This window comes from Pipistrellus hanaki, assembly GCF_964339955.1.
Source record: "Pipistrellus hanaki genome assembly, chromosome: 3".
In the NCBI taxonomy this organism is placed as follows: Eukaryota; Metazoa; Chordata; class Mammalia; order Chiroptera; family Vespertilionidae; genus Pipistrellus; species Pipistrellus hanaki.
In genome coordinates, this window is record NC_140505.1 from 2,102,384 (window position 1) to 2,120,343 (window position 17,960).

The window sequence follows — 17,960 nt, forward strand, 5'->3', positions numbered from 1 at the left end:
ATCTCAAACTCAAAGCCCGCGGCCCTTGGCCCGCATGTGGCTCACAATTAATATTTTTGCGGTCCAGCCAATATAACGGTATCTAAGAAAGGTTTTAATAACAATTTTGTAACTTAATTTTTACAATATCCTGTAATACATAATTATTAATAGCGAACTACAATATTTGCTAATGTCTGATGACTATAATCATGTTGCATTCATTTCCCTTACTCTCCTTACGCGCAGGCGCACCGTTTCCCTCCACTAATACCAGCAGCAAATATTTTAGCAGCCGATGGCCACGCCATTAGTCTTGGACTGACTTGTTTGGTGTGCACAACAGGAAATATTGCTCTTTCGGAGAACAAGGAAAATAGGTTTACTTGCATTATGCTTACTAATTTGTGCCGTTATTCAGTGTCTGGTAAGTTAATGTTCAATAAAAACCATTAATTTTTATTAAAATGTTCTATTATTTTATGTTAACGATTACTCATTTATTTTAGCCCTTTATATTCAGCATGTCTCTATCAAAGTAAACCTACGTTTCAATGAAAACTTTTGCGGTCCACATGAACTTAAACTTTGTTTATCTGGCCCGAGTTAGCCTTTGAGTTTGGCATGCTTGCCGGACAGGAACAGCCCTGACTCCTGAAATAAGCCGGCACTCCCAACAGATGGCGAGACTGGGAGTGAGAATGCTCTCCCTGGCTCTGCTTAATGTACTGCACATGGGCCTACGGGAATGCAGCTATTGTGGATGAGGGGCTGGGCTTTACCTCTAGTCAATTTTAGTGAATTGGAAGGGAAATAGCCACATTTTGCTAGTTGCTACTGTATCAATGTAGGTCTACAGTTAACAAAACCATGGATCATGTCCCAATCTGTAGCATCTGCTGATCTCTAGGGTGCAAATATACCTCTGTGGGCAATTTCAAGCCACCAACGTGATACCACTCAATGACACGTTGGGAAGAAAAACACGGTATTACATAGTATTTCCACCACAAGACAGATGTAAGTAGACATAAGAAACATCAATAACCCCAACAGCATAGAAAACAATTAAATCCTAAGAAACAATTAGTTTTGAGTTTCGAGCATTTATTACTCTGTTTTTAAATAAATCGATTTAATTTTAAGCTCATATCATTTCACAGTAGCTGTATTTTCAGGCTGCAAAAAATCCTGAAAAATACATCATCCTTTCAAGCCAGCACAAACTGGCCTCAGTAGTTTTCCGAGTGACCACACCATGTTGTAACCACGTAGGAAATAAACTGAACGGAAAAGGGACGTTGAGGTGCATCAGTCTGAAGCTCCATTTGTGAAAGCGGAAGTGCTGCCAGAGGCCAGGCATTCCTCCTGGAGCAGAGAGAACTGTCACAGTCACACGGGACGCAGGTGGGCTTGTCACCAAACCGTCGAAGGGTCCTTGATGTGGTTTGAGAAGAAGAGCCCTCCGAATTCATATGTCAATTCCATGTGAACACGCCAAAAGCATGTTCCCACACAGTTCAGTCTGCTCATTTCCAGACAAGGCCACTTCTGCGCCTGTGCCTTTCACCCAAGTTGGTTGCTGGGCATGCACTTTGCTGTCCCAGTTCGCTGAGGAGAACTGCACAACAGGAGGCCACCTTCCTTCCATTTTGATTCTTTCAAAATGGTTTACATTCAACTGTGAGAAATATGAGTCGGCATTTAACATCTAGAGCCGAATGGAGTACCATACTAGTAGAAGATGAAGAGTCTGAGCAGCCAGTTGGACCCGTGGTTGACCAGCGGCCAGCACAGTGATGAAAAACCTAAACAAGAGGGGTCACCCACTGAGAGTCAGGATGTTACACCTGAGGAAGAGAAAGCAGATGCAGGAGCACCTGAGGTTCAAGGAACTGACCTGGAAACTGATAACCAAGAACTGGTGAAACCAGTGACTAGGGGCGGATGTGGGAATAATCCCGAAGGCATCGGGTAAGCTGTGCAGATCCAGAGCCCACTGGAATGCCAGAAGCAGGAGAAGAGAAACCACCCGTTTAAAGGAAGATGATCTGAAGACACACAAATTATCCTTATGTTGGATACTACACTGTTAAAGTTCTCACAATAAAGTTTTGCAGCATTATCTAAGAAAAAAAAAAAAAAAAAAAAGCACACACACACACACACACACACACAACACACACACAAAAAAAAAACACAAACAAAAAACAAAAAACAAACAAACAAAATAAAAACAACACCCATGTTCCCCCAAATACCAGCAGGTCCACATTAGGGGTGGGTAACATGGCTTTGGGAAATTGGATTGTAAAGTGGCTAGCCTCACTCGATATTTGGATAAGCACGTTTGAGAGCTGGATCCAATGAGTTGGGACTGAACACATAGCTGCTGCGTTTCAGGCTGAAACGGCGGGAGCAGAGGAGAGTGGCTCCAGCGGAAACTGTCCCTGTGCCCTGGGAGCCTGGACAGGGCCAGGTCCACCTCTTGGAAGCTAGTTGCTTGTTGCTACTGTATCAGACAATGTAGGTCTACAGTTAACAAAACCATGGATCCTGCCCCCATCTGTAGCATCTGCTGATCTCTAGGGTGCAAATATACTCTCTGTGGGCAATTTCAAGCCACCAACGTGATACCACTCAATGACACGTTGGGAAGAAATACACGCTATTACGTAGTATTTCCACCACACAGACACAGATGTAAGTAGACATAAGAAACATCAATAACTCCAACAGCAAAGACAACATTTGAATCCTAAGGAACAATTAGTTTTGAGTTTTGAGCATTTATTACGCTGTTTTTAATTAAATCGATTTACTTTTAAGCTCATATCATTTCACAGTAGCTGTATTCTCAGGCTACAAAAAATCCTGAAAAATACATCATCTCTTTCAAGCCAGCACGTTGGCCTCAGTGGTTTTCCGAGTGATCACACCATGTTGTTACCACGTGGGAAATAAACTGAACGGAAAAGGGATGTTGAGGGGCTAGGGGAGGGAGAGAACATAGAAGGTGCATCAGTCTGAGGTTCCATTTGTGAAAGGGGACATGCTGCCAGAGGCCAGGCATTCCTCCTGGAGCAGAGAGAACTGTCACAGACACACGGGACACAGGTGGGCTTGTCACAACCAAACCGTCGGAGGGCCCTTGATGTGGTTTGAGAAGAAGAGCCCTCCAAATTCATATGTCAATTTCATGTGAACACACCAAAAGCATGTGCCCACACATAGTTCAGTCTGCTCATTTCCAGACAAGGCCACTTCTGCGCCTGTGCCTTTCACCCAAGTTGGTTGCTGGGCATGCACTTTGCTGTCCCAGTTCGCTGAGGAGAACTGCACAACAGGAGGCCACCTTCCTTCCATTTTGATTCTTTCAAAATGGTTTACATTCAACTGTGAGAAATATGAGTCGGCATTTAACATCTAGAGCCGAATGGAGTACCATACTAGTAGAAGATGAAGAGTCTGAGCAGCCAGTTGGACCCGTGGTTGACCAGCGGCCAGCACAGTGATGAAAAACCTAAACAAGAGGGGTCACCCACTGAGAGTCAGGATGTTACACCTGAGGAAGAGAAAGCAGATGCAGGAGCACCTGAGGTTCAAGGAACTGACCTGGAAACTGATAACCAAGAACTGGTGAAACCAGTGACTAGGGGCGGATGTGGGGATCATCCCAAAGGCATCGGGTAAGCTGTGCAGATCCAGAGCCAACTGGAATGCTGGAAGCAAGAGAAGAGAAACCACCCGTTTAAAGGAAGATGATCTGAAGACACACAGATTATCCTTATGTTGGATACTACACTGTTAAAGTTCTCTCAATAAAGTTTTGCAGCATTATCCAAGAAAAAAAAACCAGAACAAAAAAAAGCACGCGCGCGCGCGCGCGCACACACACACACACACACACACACACACACACACCACTCATGTTCCCCCAAATACCAGTAGGTCTAAATTATGGGGTGGATAACATGGCTTTGGGAAATTGGATTGTAAAGTGGCTAGCATCACTCGATATTTGGATAAGCACGTTTGAGAGCTGGATCCAATGAGTTGGGACTGAACACATAGCTGCTGCGTTTCAGGCTGAAACGGCCAGAGCAGAGGAGAGTGGCTCCAGCAGAAATCCTCCCTGAGCCCTGAGAGCCTGGACAGGGCCAGGTCCACCTCTTGGACGCTAGTTGTTAGTTGCTACTGTATCAGACAATGTAGGTCTACAGTTAACAAAACCATGGATCATGCCCCGATCTGTAGCATCTGCTGATTTTGAGGGTGCAAATATACCCTCTGTGGGCAATTTCAAGCCACCAACGTGATACCACTCAATGACACGTTGGGAAGAAATACACGCTATTACGTAGTATTTCCACCACACAGACATAGATGTAAGTAGACATAAGAAGCATCAATAACCCCAACAGCATAGACAACATTTAAATCCTAAGAAACAATTAGTTTTGAGTTTTGAGCATTTATTACTCTGTTTTTATTGAAATCGATTTAATTTTAAGCTCATATCATTTCACAGTAGCTGTATTTTCAGGCTGAATTCATATGTCAATTCAATGTGAACACGCCAAAAGCATGTTCCCACACACAGTTCAGTCTGCTCATTTCCAGACAAGGCCACTTCCGCGCCTGTGCCTTTCACCCAAGTTGGTTGCTGGGCATGCACTTTGCTGTCCCAGTTCGCTGAGGAGAACTGCACAACAGGAGGCCAAGTTCCTTCCATTTTGATTCTTTCAAAAATGGTTTACATTCAACTGTGTGAAATATGAGTCGGCATTTAACATCTAGAGCCGAATGGAGTACCATATTAGTAGAAGATGAAGAGTCTGAGCAGCCAGTTGGACCCGTGGTTGACCAGCAGCCAGCACAGTGATGAAAAACCTAAACAAGAGGGGTCACCCACTGAGAGTCAGGATGTTACACCTGAGGAAGAGAAAGCAGATGCAGGAGCACCTGTGGTTCAAGGAACTGACCTGGAAACTGATAACCAAGAACTGGTGAAACCAGTGACTAGGTGGTGATGTGGGGATAATCCCGAAGGCATGAGGTAAGCTGTGCAGATCCAGAGCCCACTGGAATGCAGGAAGCAGAAGAGAAACCACCCGTTTAAAGGAAGATGATCTGAAGACACACAGATTATTCTTATGTTGGATACTACACTGTTAAAGTTCTCTCAATAAAGTTTTGCAGCATTATCCATGGGGGAAAAAAAAAAAACAACAAAAAAAGCACACACACAAACACACACACACACAGAAAAAAAAGACATGTTCCCCCAAATACCAGCAGGTCCACTGTATGGGGTGGGTAACAAGGCTTTGGGAAGTTGGACTGTAAAGTGGCTAGCCTCACTCGATATTTGGATAAGCACGTTTGAGAGCTGGATCCAATGAGTTGGGACTGAACACATAGCTGCTGCGTTTCAGGCTGAAACGGCGGGAGCAGAGGAGAGTGGCTCCAGCGGAAACTGTCCCTGTGCCCTGGGAGCCTGGACAGGGTCAGGTCCACCTCTTGGAAGCTAGTTGCTTGTTGCTACTGTATCAGACAATGTAGGTCTACAGTTAACAAAACCATAGATCATGCCCCGATCTGTAGCATCTGCTGATTTCGAGGGTGTAAATATACCCTCTGTGGGCAATTTCAAGCCACCAACGTGATACCACTCAATGACACGTTGGGAAGAAATACACGCTATTACGTAGTATTTCCACCACACAGACACAGATGTAAGTAGACATAAGAAAACTCAATAACGCCAATGGCATAGACAACATTTAAATCCTAAGAAATAATTAGTTTTGAGTTTTGAGCATTTATTACTCTGTTTTTAATTAAATTGATTTAACTTTAAGCTCATATCATTTCACAGTAGCTGTATTTTCAGGCTGCAAAAAATCCTGAAAAATACATCATCTCTTTCAAGCCAGCACAAGTTGGCCTCAGTGGTTTTCCGAGTGATCACACCATGTTGTTACCACGTGGGAAATAAACTGAACGGAAAAGAGATGTTGAGGGGCTAGGGGAGGGAGAGAACATAGAAGGTGCATCAGTCTGAGGTTCCATTTGTGAAAGGGGACGTGCTGCCAGAGGCCAGGCATTCCTCCTGGAGCAGAGAGAACTGTCACAGACACACGGGATGCAGGTGGGCTTGTCACCAAACCGTCGGAGGGCCCTTGATGTGGTTTGAGAAGAAGAGCCCTCCGAATTCATATGTCAATTTCATGTGAACACACCAAAAGCATGTTCCCACACATAGTTCAGTCTGCTCATTTCCAGACAAGGCCACTTCCGCGCCTGTGCCTTTCACCCAAGTTGGTTGCTGGGCATGCACTTTGCTGTCCCAGTTTGTTGAGGAGAACTGCACAACAGGAGGCCACCTTCCTTCCATTTGGATTCTTTCAAAAATGGTTTACATTCAACTGTGAGAAATATGAGTCGGCATTTAACATCTAGAGCCGAATGGAGTACCATACTAGTAGAAGATGAAGAGTCTGAGCAGCCAGTTGGACCCGTGGTTGACCAGCAGCCAGCACAGTGATGAAAAACCTAAACAAGAGGGGTCACCCACTGAGAGTCAGGATGTTACACCTGAGGAAGAGAAAGCAGATGCAGGAGCACCTGAGGTTCAAGGAACCGACCTGGAAACTGATAACCAAGAACTGGTGAAACCAGTGACTAGGTGGTGATGTGGAGATAATCTGGAAGCCATCGGGTAAGCTCGTGCAAATCCAGAGCCAACTGGAATGCCAGAAGCAGGAGAAGAGAAACCACCCGTTTAAAGGAAGATGATCTGAAGACACACAGATTATTCTTATGTTGGATACTACACTGTTAAAGTTCTCTCAATAAAGTTTTGCAGCATTGTCCAAGAAAAACACACACACACACTCACAAACAAACAAACAAACAAAAAAACTCATGTTCCCCCTAATACCAGTAGGTCCACATTAGGGGGTGGATAACATGGCTTTGGGAAATTGGATTGTAAAGTGGTTAGCCTCACTCGATATTTGGATAAGCACGTTTGAGAGCTGGACCAATGAGTTGGGACTGAACGCATAGCTGCTGCGTTTCATGCCAAAACGGGCTGGAGCAGAAAAGAGTGGCTCCAGCGGAAACCCTCCCTGAGTCCTGGGAGCCTGGACAGGGTCAGGTCCACCTCTTAGAAGCGACTTGAAGGAAATCATTCCTAAACTGAAATCCAGGACTGAGTGTTACATCCCGAGTTCAGACAGAGGGACAAGGCAGTTAAAACACTGACAGGAAAGTGATGAAAACGCAAGAGGTGGATTTCCCAGCTCAAATGCAGGTTCCCTTGAAGCTGTGGAAGTTAAAAACCGAACAGACACTCAAAGGAATAATGATTGAGAATCTTTCAGAACTGGAGCTTCAGAGAAGTGCTAGCAATGGGTATGGCCAACAAAGATGAACACGCTGAGTATTTAGGAGCAATAAATCTATAAGGAAAAGTGAAACACAGAAAAATACGCAAAGGAATTGAACTGTCTGTTCATTTAGAAACACAAAGAATGTTCCATTTCAACATATGCAGGAAATATATCTTTAAGTGATAAGAAGATGTTGTTTCACTCGTCTGTTGGAAAAAGTGAGAAAATATGATGTCAGTGAGGATATGGGGCAGCGAGACACTTATAGGCTGCTGGCTAGAGGGCAAATAGAGAGGAACTGGGCAATATGTGTTATATCTGAACATGCACCTACAGGTTATACCTGAACATACACATACATTTATACCTGAACACGCACGTGCATGATATACATAAATGTGTGTACATGTTATACAGGAACACGTGTGTACACATTATACTGAAACATACACACATGCCACACATGAACATGCACATGTGTGTTATACCCAGATGTGCACATGCATGTTGTATCTGAATGTGCACGGTATACAGGAACATGTGTACACTATATACATGAACACACGTGTACATTTACACGTGAAGATATATGTATACATTATACATGAACATACACATGCATGCTATGCATGAACCTGCATGTATATTTTATACGTGAACATGCACACACGTGATCATGACCCAGCGACCTCACCTTGTGGTCTGAGAAACCCACAGACAAGTGCACAGACAAGGAGATTGAGTGCATTTCACAGGAGGCAAAGGTTTGCACAACTTAAGCATCACCTACAGGTAAATGAACAAACTGTGGTCATCTGTTTGCTTCTACAGCGAGACCCATATCAATCAAAGTAAAATGCCTGCACACACCAATATGTATGAAATGTTTAAATAGTGACAGAGAATAAGCACATTTAAAATATATAGGTTTATCTATTAGATCAGTTACATTTCAGTGAAATGAGGTCATGACAAGAGAAAAAAAGGACTATTTTACTTTATCTACAAAGTGTTATTTTTTTTAAAAGATACAAATATGGCAGAAGGTAAATGTATTAAACATATATATTTATTGTGCTAGTCTCTGTATTTTCCTGTTTAAATACTTTATAACTCAAAATGTTTTAAAGAATTCAATCAATATTATCCTGGCAATAAAAATCTCAAATTTTATGCAATTATTAACTGATTTTAAGCCCCTTTGGTACACCAAGAAGTCCAAAGAGTAATGTTAGATAAGTAATCTATTTCATAACAACCAAAATGTTAACATTATTTTTTCAATGCATGCAGATATATATATATATATATATATATATATATATATATATATATATATACACACACTAGTAAAAGAGAAAAATGCTAATTGACTGTACCTTCGCTATACCCACAGCCAATCAGAGTGAGTATGCAAATCAAACCAACAACATGAAGGTTAATTTGCATATGCAGGCAGAGTAGTGTGAAGCCTGCTGTGAGGGGAAAGGGGTGGCGGAGGGAACTACTGTAGTGGTGCTCCAGATGGAAGTGAGGGCTTGCTAGAGCAGAATGTGCTGACTCTCTGGCGGCTGGTAGTGAAGCCAGGGGCCTATTTTTGCACGAATATCATGCAACGGGCCTCTAGTATATATATATAGTGTGTATATATATATATATATATATATATATATATTATTGTAAAGGTAGATTATATTTTTAAAACTATTCCAAGTTTTAAAAGTTCTTTCACATACAGAAAGTCTTAAAATATTTAGTTCTCTATGTATTTACTGCGCCTCAGTGTGTCCAGGTTTTTGGGGAGTTTTTTTGACATGCTTGTTTTGTTCTCTTTCCATTTTTACATTAAAATAGTGTGAGGGGGCCCTAGCTGGTCTGGTGCATGGACAGAGCCTCCACCAATCAATGGAAAAATATCCTCGGGTGAGGATTAACAAGAACAAAAAGAGAGTGTGAGAGGGCTTTTCATTTAGGTGAATCGAAAACCCCTTTAGCTAAATTTTTCTAAAATGTAGGGAGTTCTTCTTTTATAGAATAGTCACTGAAAAGGAACTCACCACATGAATAGCAACGAACACCTTTTCCAAGCCACTGCTCTCAGAGATCTCGCCTGGCCTGGAAGGACTAGAGTCACTTCATCCCCCTCCCCTCTCTGCTTTTCAGTCTCATCATAAAGAACTCGCTGTACTGTGTGAGGACGAATGATTGCCCGAAACTCTTAGCCTGAGTGACGGACCATTTTTTTCGTTGTAAGATGAGAGTACACACTCCATGTTCCTTGAATGTAAGAATAAGAATTAGAGATCTTTTTCTCTGAAATTAGGTTAGAGCGTTTCTCTCTGGGGTTCAAATCTAACTACTTCTGCTATTGTTTGACTCTCCCTTTCAAAACCAATGAGGGCAATCGGAGTCAAGGGGGAGGGTGCTGATTGGGCGTCTGGGATGACTGTGTCAGCTCTGCGTGACCTGACAAATGTATAACACTCCAGGCTCAGACCTCCATCTTCAGCTGCTGAATGCATACACAGGTAATTCTAATGTTCCCCTTGATGTATGATTCCTAACTGAAGAGCTAGAGCCATTATGAACCAAGTGGACATACAAGACTTTTCTATCCAATCGATGGGCCGAGCTAGGCTGGTCTTTGCCCAGTGTTTTCTTTTCACGTCCTAGTATCTTATCAACTGTCAGCATGGTGCCCAACAGAATCAGTCAGAGAAGGAAAGGAGAGTCTATTTTCCCAGAAACACTTGTTGTGATCTTCCCTCTTCATCATGCCCCCTTTCACTGTCTGCATCAGCATCTTTTCCACAAACGACTGCACTTTTCTCCTCATCAACCGTGCTTCTTTCCTGCTCTGCAGCCTGATGTCCTCTAACATCTCCAAGGCCTCTCTCCTCAAGAAAAAGCCCTGGGTTCAGAGGTCAGAGTATAATCTGAATAGAGAGTCAGTGTCCTTCGCAGTCTGGTTTTCGTTGGCTATTGCAATATATATTTTTTTAAATTCTTCTCTCCTCCTCACATCTTTAGGTCCCCATCCTCACCTCCTCAGAGAAAGCAAACGAGTCAAAATCAGGCAGATCTAGCAAGCACTTCCCCGCGCGGTGCTCTTGGCCACGCTGGTCCTGCTGCAGAGGAAGTCCTGTTTCCTTTTCCAGCAGGTAAAATCTGTTTTTTTTTGTGTGTGTGTGTGTGTGTATGTGTGTGTGTGTTTTAGTTCCTGTTCAAATAGCACTCATATTGAACGTTTCTCTGAATACACTGGAAGAAAAAAACTCTCCCTCCTTCACATGAAATCATCTCACAGAAGGTTTATATAACCTGCTGTAGAACTGAGCACATTGAATTATACTAAGTTGTTGCCTTTTGTATCTTTTCTAGAGTCTGGCGTCTAGGGGATGGGCTACTTTATTGCTTTATCCACCCATCCATTCGTCCATCCATACGTCCACCTTCTTGGAAGACTGCCCCTCACCGGGCACCTGGTCAGACGTAGGCGGCGGCTGTAGGAGCTGGCGGGCTGTGCGGAGAGGCAAAGCTCCCGTCAGGTTTGGTTCGCAGAATGAAGTAAGCGCCGGGGAGGAAACAGCCCGCGGGGAACGCGTTAGGCAGGACCCCACGGCTGAGGCGGGCAGGAGCTCGGTCCAGGGGGTTTCCCTGGTCAGGACAGGCCAGTCAGGGTCTGGAACCTAAGGCGACCGGCCAGGTGTCCCGCTTTTGAACCATTTGTCCCGCGCCCCGCGGCGTTTTGGGAAACCGGGACTGTGTTCAGCTTTACGCCGGATAAACGGAATGAAATACACTCTGCGCCAGTCCACGAAGGCTTGGTCTCTCCCGTGCGTGTGCCACGGGCCCCGGGAAGCGAAGGCGTTTCGGAGGCCGGAAGACGAAGACAGAAATGTCAGCGCCGAGTGTTTCCCTTCAGCCAGGGCCCCGGGCACAGGGCAGCGCCGCAGGCCCGGGGGCCGAGGACTAACGAACTCCCACGGCTCCCGCGACAGACAAAGCAGTCACCCGGCGGCGTCTCCCTGGGCGCGGCCTGAGCCCTGAGGCCACAGGGAGTGCAGGCCGGGCCTGAGGCCGGGCGGCGGCTTCTGAGGGAGGCGGCCTCCCTCCGCGGCCCCCCGGAGGGCCCGCCGACCGCGGCCCGCGGACTCCACCCGCTCACACGGCCCGCGGGACGCGCTCGGGCGGCTCCCTGATTCCCGCGGTCACCTCACCACCAACGGCCGACGCCTCGCGGAGCCCGGTCCCTCGTCTTCCCGCGCGCGCGGACTGCCCGTTGCTAGGTAACCACCTCCAGAGCCTTTGGTATCACAGAGCCACTTCCGCCTATCCACCAATCAGAGGCCAGGAAAGCCGTCACGTGGTCCTCGGGCGGGACCAGGAGCGCTTCAGGGCCGCGGTTGGCTGGTGGAGCCCGCCCTCCTGCCCCTGGAACCCTCCGAGCGCTGGCGGAGAGGGCGGGGCGCAGGAGGGTGGGCGGGGCCTGGCAATGTGGGGCGGGGCCTAGTCCGGTTGGGCGCGGGCGGGGAGGGGCGGGGCGCAGGAGGCATGGGCGGGGCCTGGCGAGGTGGGGCGGGGCCTAGTCAGGCGGGGCGCGGGCGGGAGGGCGGGGCCTGGCGGGCGGGGCGGGGCCCGGCGGGCGGGGCGGGGCCGGGCTCCGGGAGCTGGCCGGCTGCGCCCACTCTGGCCGGGGCTGAGTGTGCGGCGGCGGCGCTTCCTCCCGCAGGTAAGGAGCCGCGGGCCGGGCGCCGGGCGGGGATGGCCATCCCGGACCCTGTGGCGTCGCGCAGGCGATGGGTCCTGCGGGCCCTCCAGGGCGCAGACCGGGCTCCGCGCGCTCCCGGGCTGCGCACACCGCGGCGTCCGCATCCCAGCCTCGCACCCACCTGGTCAGCGCCCGCGCCGCCGGAGCCCCGCATTCCGGATCTCAGCCCTCAGAGGCGGGGATGCCGTGCTTTCTGGGTGTGGGTGGGGTCCGGGGGGAGGCCCCGATGACCTCCCCTCCGATGAGGCTGGATCTTCAGGTGGTACCCAGACAGCGTCAGGGAAAGAGGAGACATCCGGGAAGACTGAGAAATGTGAGGGCATCGGATACCTTGAATTTCATGACAGTACAACAGGTCCTGCCCCTGAAAAGAATCAGACTTTTGCATGCAAATACTGAGCAAAATTGAAGCCGACTTTCCCCCCCCCCCCCCATAGCAATTAAAAGCAATAGATTGGAATGACCTTTAATGATTACTTTGGTCATGTGTCAAAAATAAAGCACCCTTGTTTTTATAACTCCCATATAGATAGATTTACTCATGGGAGTCTTGAACAAGGGTTTAAGAGAAACACTACATTTCTGAATCTCATTTCTCTGCCCATCTCCGTCGCCCAGGTTACGGGTCCTTGTTGAATATTTTAAAGTAAAAGGTTTCCCTGAGGCTTTGTCTCTCCACAGAGTAAATTCTTTGGGGGTTTCTGCAGCTCTCTGCAGGCCTCCCTGGCTCATTATTCCTGCTTGTAAATCTCCAGGGGAAAGTCTGCCCACGGGGAGTGATGATGATGGCCCTGGGCCTGTCCCAGACCCCAGCCGGGCCTCGAGGTTGGCTGGAGGGGCTGCACTGAGGGTGGGGCTGGAGGTTGGCTGGAGGGGCGGGCACTGGTGCTGGGGCTGGAGGGGAGGGCACTGGTGCTGGGGCTGGGGCTCACAGCCCTGGGAAAGCTTCCTCTCCTGCTTAGTTCCCGCCCCTGGGTCTGGGGGCAGGAGAGTGGCTTGGCTGTCTCTGCCCTGAGGGAGTCCAGTGGTCTGCCAGTCTTGCTGGCTCTGTGATCTGAAGTTAAATGCGGTCATTGGGTGACTGTGGACTCCACAGCATTCTGGGGACCATGCTTTGGTGAATTGCTTGGAGACTGCTGTTACGATGCTACTTTACTGTCCTTGCGTTACTAGTTCCTGGGAGATTTTTCTAAACTGGAATAAACCAATACCGATTTCCAAAAGCACACATGGAGGGAAAAGAAAATAATGTATTTAATTACTCTGTATAAAACAGGCAGCTGAGTATGGTTATTTAAAGAGATCTCATGTCCCCCTGTACGGATACCAATAGAAATACTTAAAGAACTGTGAATATCTCTGGGGGGGGGGGGGGGAGTATTTATTTAAAAAATTTAAAATTCTTTATTCTTTTTGTTTTTAATAATTAAAGTCTGCTATACCAATTTGGTGACACATTAGTAACATAATAACTCCACTGATTAGAAAGCCACAGGTTTAATTTATCAATAGCTTAGAGAAGAGTGTTTTTGAGTTCCTCTGCTCCGAATAGAGAGATTACCACAGGGAGAAGGTTTTGGTGGTGGTTTTCCATAGTCTCCATCTGGTGGCCCTTGGCCTGGGCATAGGGAGGTCAGCGGCAGTTCTTTAGTGACTTAGAGAAGAGTAGGAATCGTTTTGCTTTTGCTTGCCTCACCTTCATAGATCCCAGATGTCAAACATGGGTGATTAGGTTGTCACTCGATAAAGTGTGCACCAACTCTCCAAAGTACATAGTTGTATTTGCTTCAGCTCTGTAAAGAAGGCTAATGTGAAATTCAGACAGTTTGAAGGCTTTTTCTTCCTTCATCCCAGTATTTATTTGAAATCGGATGGATGCGAGGAAGGTAACAGTCGACCAGATTACCCAATAACCAGTTTACCCAGCCAGTCATGATAATGATGTATAGGCAAGCGTTACTACTACTTTCTGCAATTGCCAAGCTCTCATTCTATATTTTGTTTATCTATTCCATTGCGCAGGCTGAGATATTAAAGTGGAGTTCTGTAGCTTCCAGTGTGTCTTTGAGACAGGGACTTGAGAGTATTGTAATCCACAGGAATTGTATTAGGAGATTGGGAGGGATTTCTTATTTACCCGACTCCTTCTTTTCTTTTGTATCAGAAACATGGGTTCAACCAAGAGTTGGTTGGCTCTTTCAGGCTCCGAGGCCAGCCGTGGTCCATGATGACCACATGGGCATTGCTCTCTTCCCGCTGATGAGACTGCTCACCTTGCTGTGAGCAAGAAGTTAGACAGGGATGGCTGCCGAGAACGAGAAACCCCACACCGAATTACTCTGCAGAGAAACAAAGCCTGAAGGAGAACGTTTCTCTTTCCTGAGGTTATTTAAACTGTTTAAGAAGGACTTGTAACCTTGGTTTTAAAATATGGTGGGGAAATGCTATAAAAAGATCAGCTTTGGCCTACACCTTTCTATATATTGAAGGTGAAAATCCAATCATTCATGAAGATTGCAACAATTTTCATGGTAAAGCATAGGCTGTCCCATTAGGAGACTGTTGAGGTTGTTTTCTCTTGATTTCAGAGACTAGACAAATAGAACTGGAGAGAAAAAACTAGAAAGGCCAGACTTTCTAGAAAAGACAACCTAAAACGGTAGGCCCAGGCTCCCTTGTCAAAGGGATGTCACATTAGCAGCTACTTGAGTGATACTTTTTTTTTAAACCATAAGGATAACAGTCATAACTTGTTATTATTTTACATTCACTTACAAAGTATAATTTAGTGGCCTAATTACCTCCCCAAACTCTGCAATTCTATTATATTCTAATGTAAGAAATCCATAAACTAGTATAATGGAAACAGATAGTAATATAAATCTTATGCAACAAGATTATACAAGAGAGAATTTGTCAGTGTTATTTGCCATTATTGGGATAGTTGATCATTGTAATGTTTGAGAAAAGTATCAAAAGATGTAAGAAATACTTTTCCATGGAGCATCATTGAATTCTTGGTTCATAGATTTGAATGCTCAGTCATGGACAACTAGAGGCAATTAAATTATTTTTCTTACGTGTAGGTTTGTTGTTTTCTTCCAGATTGTCAGCATTTTAAGCTGTAAGCATGTACCAGCATCCCTGTAGGCTCACTTTCAATTACGTATAATAAATTCCATTTCATACTAAACACACAAAAATCTTCCTTTCCAATTGGACAGTAGAAAATAAGTCTCATTACAAGGAGCACTCATGTTTTAGATGCTGTAGGAAAACCTTCATTCCCAATAAAAGCAGCTTCACCAGGAGGGTTGAAGTCTTGGTTAATAAGAAATAGGTAATATTTTATTTAGTTTGGTCCTTTAAGACAGAACATTATGAATAAGTCATAATGAAAAGTTATGCCACATTTTATTTATTTAATCCAGGATATTTTTCCATTGATTTTTAGAGGGAGTGGAAAGGAGGGAGGGAGGGAGCATCTATTATTTCAATAATAGCTATCATTAATTATATCAGTTCATCTTTAGGGGGGATTTTATGTTGGCGAAGGTCATTCTTTCCGACAGGCGGTCTATCAGAGTAGAGTAGCATCTGATCCGATCTAGGCATTGGCCCTGCCTTTGCTGATACAGCCTTTTACTTCCCAAAGCTGAGGATTCATTCCAGGCCATTCATCATGGTAGGGGTGCACATATTAAAGACATGTTTGGATAGACTGACTTTATGTGGGCTGCTTCTTTTCATTTTAAAGCTTCCAAGATTTGTATTCCTTTGATTTCCTTTGCTGTTTTTTTTTTTCCCAACTGACTTGCCAACATAATTTTTAACATCCTTTGCCCAGAATATGAAAATGCCAGTTTTAGTGACTGTCAAATGGAAACCCGGATTGTCACAGATAGATAAGCATAAAGGTACACAGCCCACTTAAAAATCTCACCAATACAATCCAACTTCCGAAGCAGAGAGTTAGAAGGTGCGGATGCTCAGGTCTTCCTTCCTGAGGACCGGTCCCATGGACAGAGACTGCTTCTTCCTGCCACACTTTATTACAGAAATAATCCGATATCTTATGGCAAGTATTTCCATGTTTGCATGATGATGTCTCTCCTAATGGAATATTTACGTCTAACTTCTTAGTTAGATGAGTGAACATACGTGATTTTACCCCTTTCTGGTATTTTTGGCTGACGTTCAGAATGTCACACTGAAGGTATGTGAGTAACCCTGCTGTTCAAGAAAAGTGGATTCGTTCTTCTGCCAAATTAAAACGCATTTCCACATTCCAACCAAGGAGATCCTGTAAGCCTCCGAGCACCCAGAGAAATCCAGTTCTTTCGTTCAATTCCATAGAATTTTCAGTCCGGTGGTTACCATGTGGGGAGGTATGACAGTGACTGTGCAGCTGGACGGCGGCATGCATTCGCTTTGCCACCTCTTTAAGCCAGTTTCGTGGTCCCGCATATGATGCCCGCATTTGTAGATCAGATTGGGATTCACACTGGGAGACGTGGTTTATTGTATGGCCCAGACTCCAACTAGTGCAACTACTGACCTTCTCCTCTTCTACTTGCTCCCTAATCCAGGGTTTTAATGTAGCTTAATACTGTGCTTTCCGTGACCTATTTTATAATCCAAGCTCTAAAGACATGGGGACCTGACATATGTTGGGAATGCCTCGATAGAGTGCCCTGCCAGACGCATGGGAGGGACGCTTCAGACTTCAGAGTGATGGAAATTGAAGCGCTGACTCTCAGCTGGGAGAAATTACCCTTTGCAGAAATCCTCGATTACTTTCCTGTTTCTGGATGAAGTACGTGGCTCTCCGCTTCCCTGTGCACATGAATCCTCTGGGAATGATGCTGCAAAGCAGGTTGACAGGCCCTGCAATGCTGACCCGCTGGCTTAGTGTTTGATCCAGGAATCTGCGCCCTGGGCCCGTTCCTCTGTGAATTCTGACACGAGACAGAGCGCCCCACCTGGAGATGCGCCGATGTAAAGCCTCAGGCATCCCTGATTACGGTGGTTTTACTTTCTCTGGGAGAAAGTGGTCCTTTAGGGTCGTGGACACCAGACAGAGGAAAAAGACCCCAAGCCAGTTAACTAAAGACGAATGAAAATAAAGTCTTCTCGTTTTCTGCAGTTTCCAGAGTTTTCTAATGAGCACATATTGGTTATGCAATTACAAAAATATATTGGCAGAGCCGTGAGCCTATAGTGCGTTCACATTTTAAACACTGATTTTCAACAAGATGTGGTTAGGGTTTTGATTTTTATTAATACAGGCAACAAATTTCTACTAAGAAAATGTACACTGCCTGAAGAGGATAAAGGTTCAACAGATCTATGTGGCATCTCTGTATCATGATGCCTGTGAGCTTTGAGGACACATTCTGTATGTGCTGACTGATTTTTCTTTCTATTTCTCAGACCTGCCAGCGAGCTTCAGGCCAGGCCTCTGCTTCTGCTGCTCCCTCTGCTCAGCTCTCTGGCGAGATAGCTTTGTGTTTTGCCTCCCCATCTCCAAATATTTGCTCAGAATCAACAATTTAAAAATTATAGTGTTGGCCCTAGCCAGTGTGGCTCAGTGGATAGAGCATCAGCCTGCAGACTGAAGGGTCCCCGGTTTGATTCCGGCCAAGGGCACATACCCGAGTTGTGGGCTCGATCCCCAGTAGAGAGCATGCAGGAGGCAGCCAATCAATGATTCTCTCTCATCATTGATCTCTCTCTCTCTCTCTCTCTCTCTCTCTCTCTCTCTCTCTCTCTCCTTTCCTCTCTGAAATCAATAACAATATATACTTGGT

General features: G+C 45.6%; 1 protein-coding gene and 1 long non-coding RNA gene across 3 annotated transcripts in view; one reads left to right on the forward strand and one right to left on the reverse strand.

The window, feature by feature from the left end:
- Nucleotides 1-2,164: 2,164 nt before the first annotated feature.
- Nucleotides 2,165-10,831, reverse strand: LOC311619812. The gene is made up of 3 exons (XR_014794582.1): nucleotides 9,437-10,831; nucleotides 4,178-8,165; nucleotides 2,165-2,488 (listed from the first exon to the last, which is right to left on the reverse strand). It is a non-coding gene; the product is annotated as an uncharacterized lncRNA (long non-coding RNA).
- A 1,198-nt stretch (nucleotides 10,832-12,029) lies between these two features.
- The window catches only part of WDR17 (WD repeat domain 17), a 72,403-nt gene continuing 66,472 nt past the window's right edge, over nucleotides 12,030-17,960 (forward strand). The window contains exon 1 of one of the 2 annotated variants that reach the window (XM_084878329.1): nucleotides 12,030-12,111. The gene's annotated coding sequence lies outside the window, so the exon portion shown is untranslated. The remainder of the gene's footprint in view (nucleotides 12,112-17,960) is intronic. The other variant, XM_084878328.1, reaches the window with a different exon arrangement.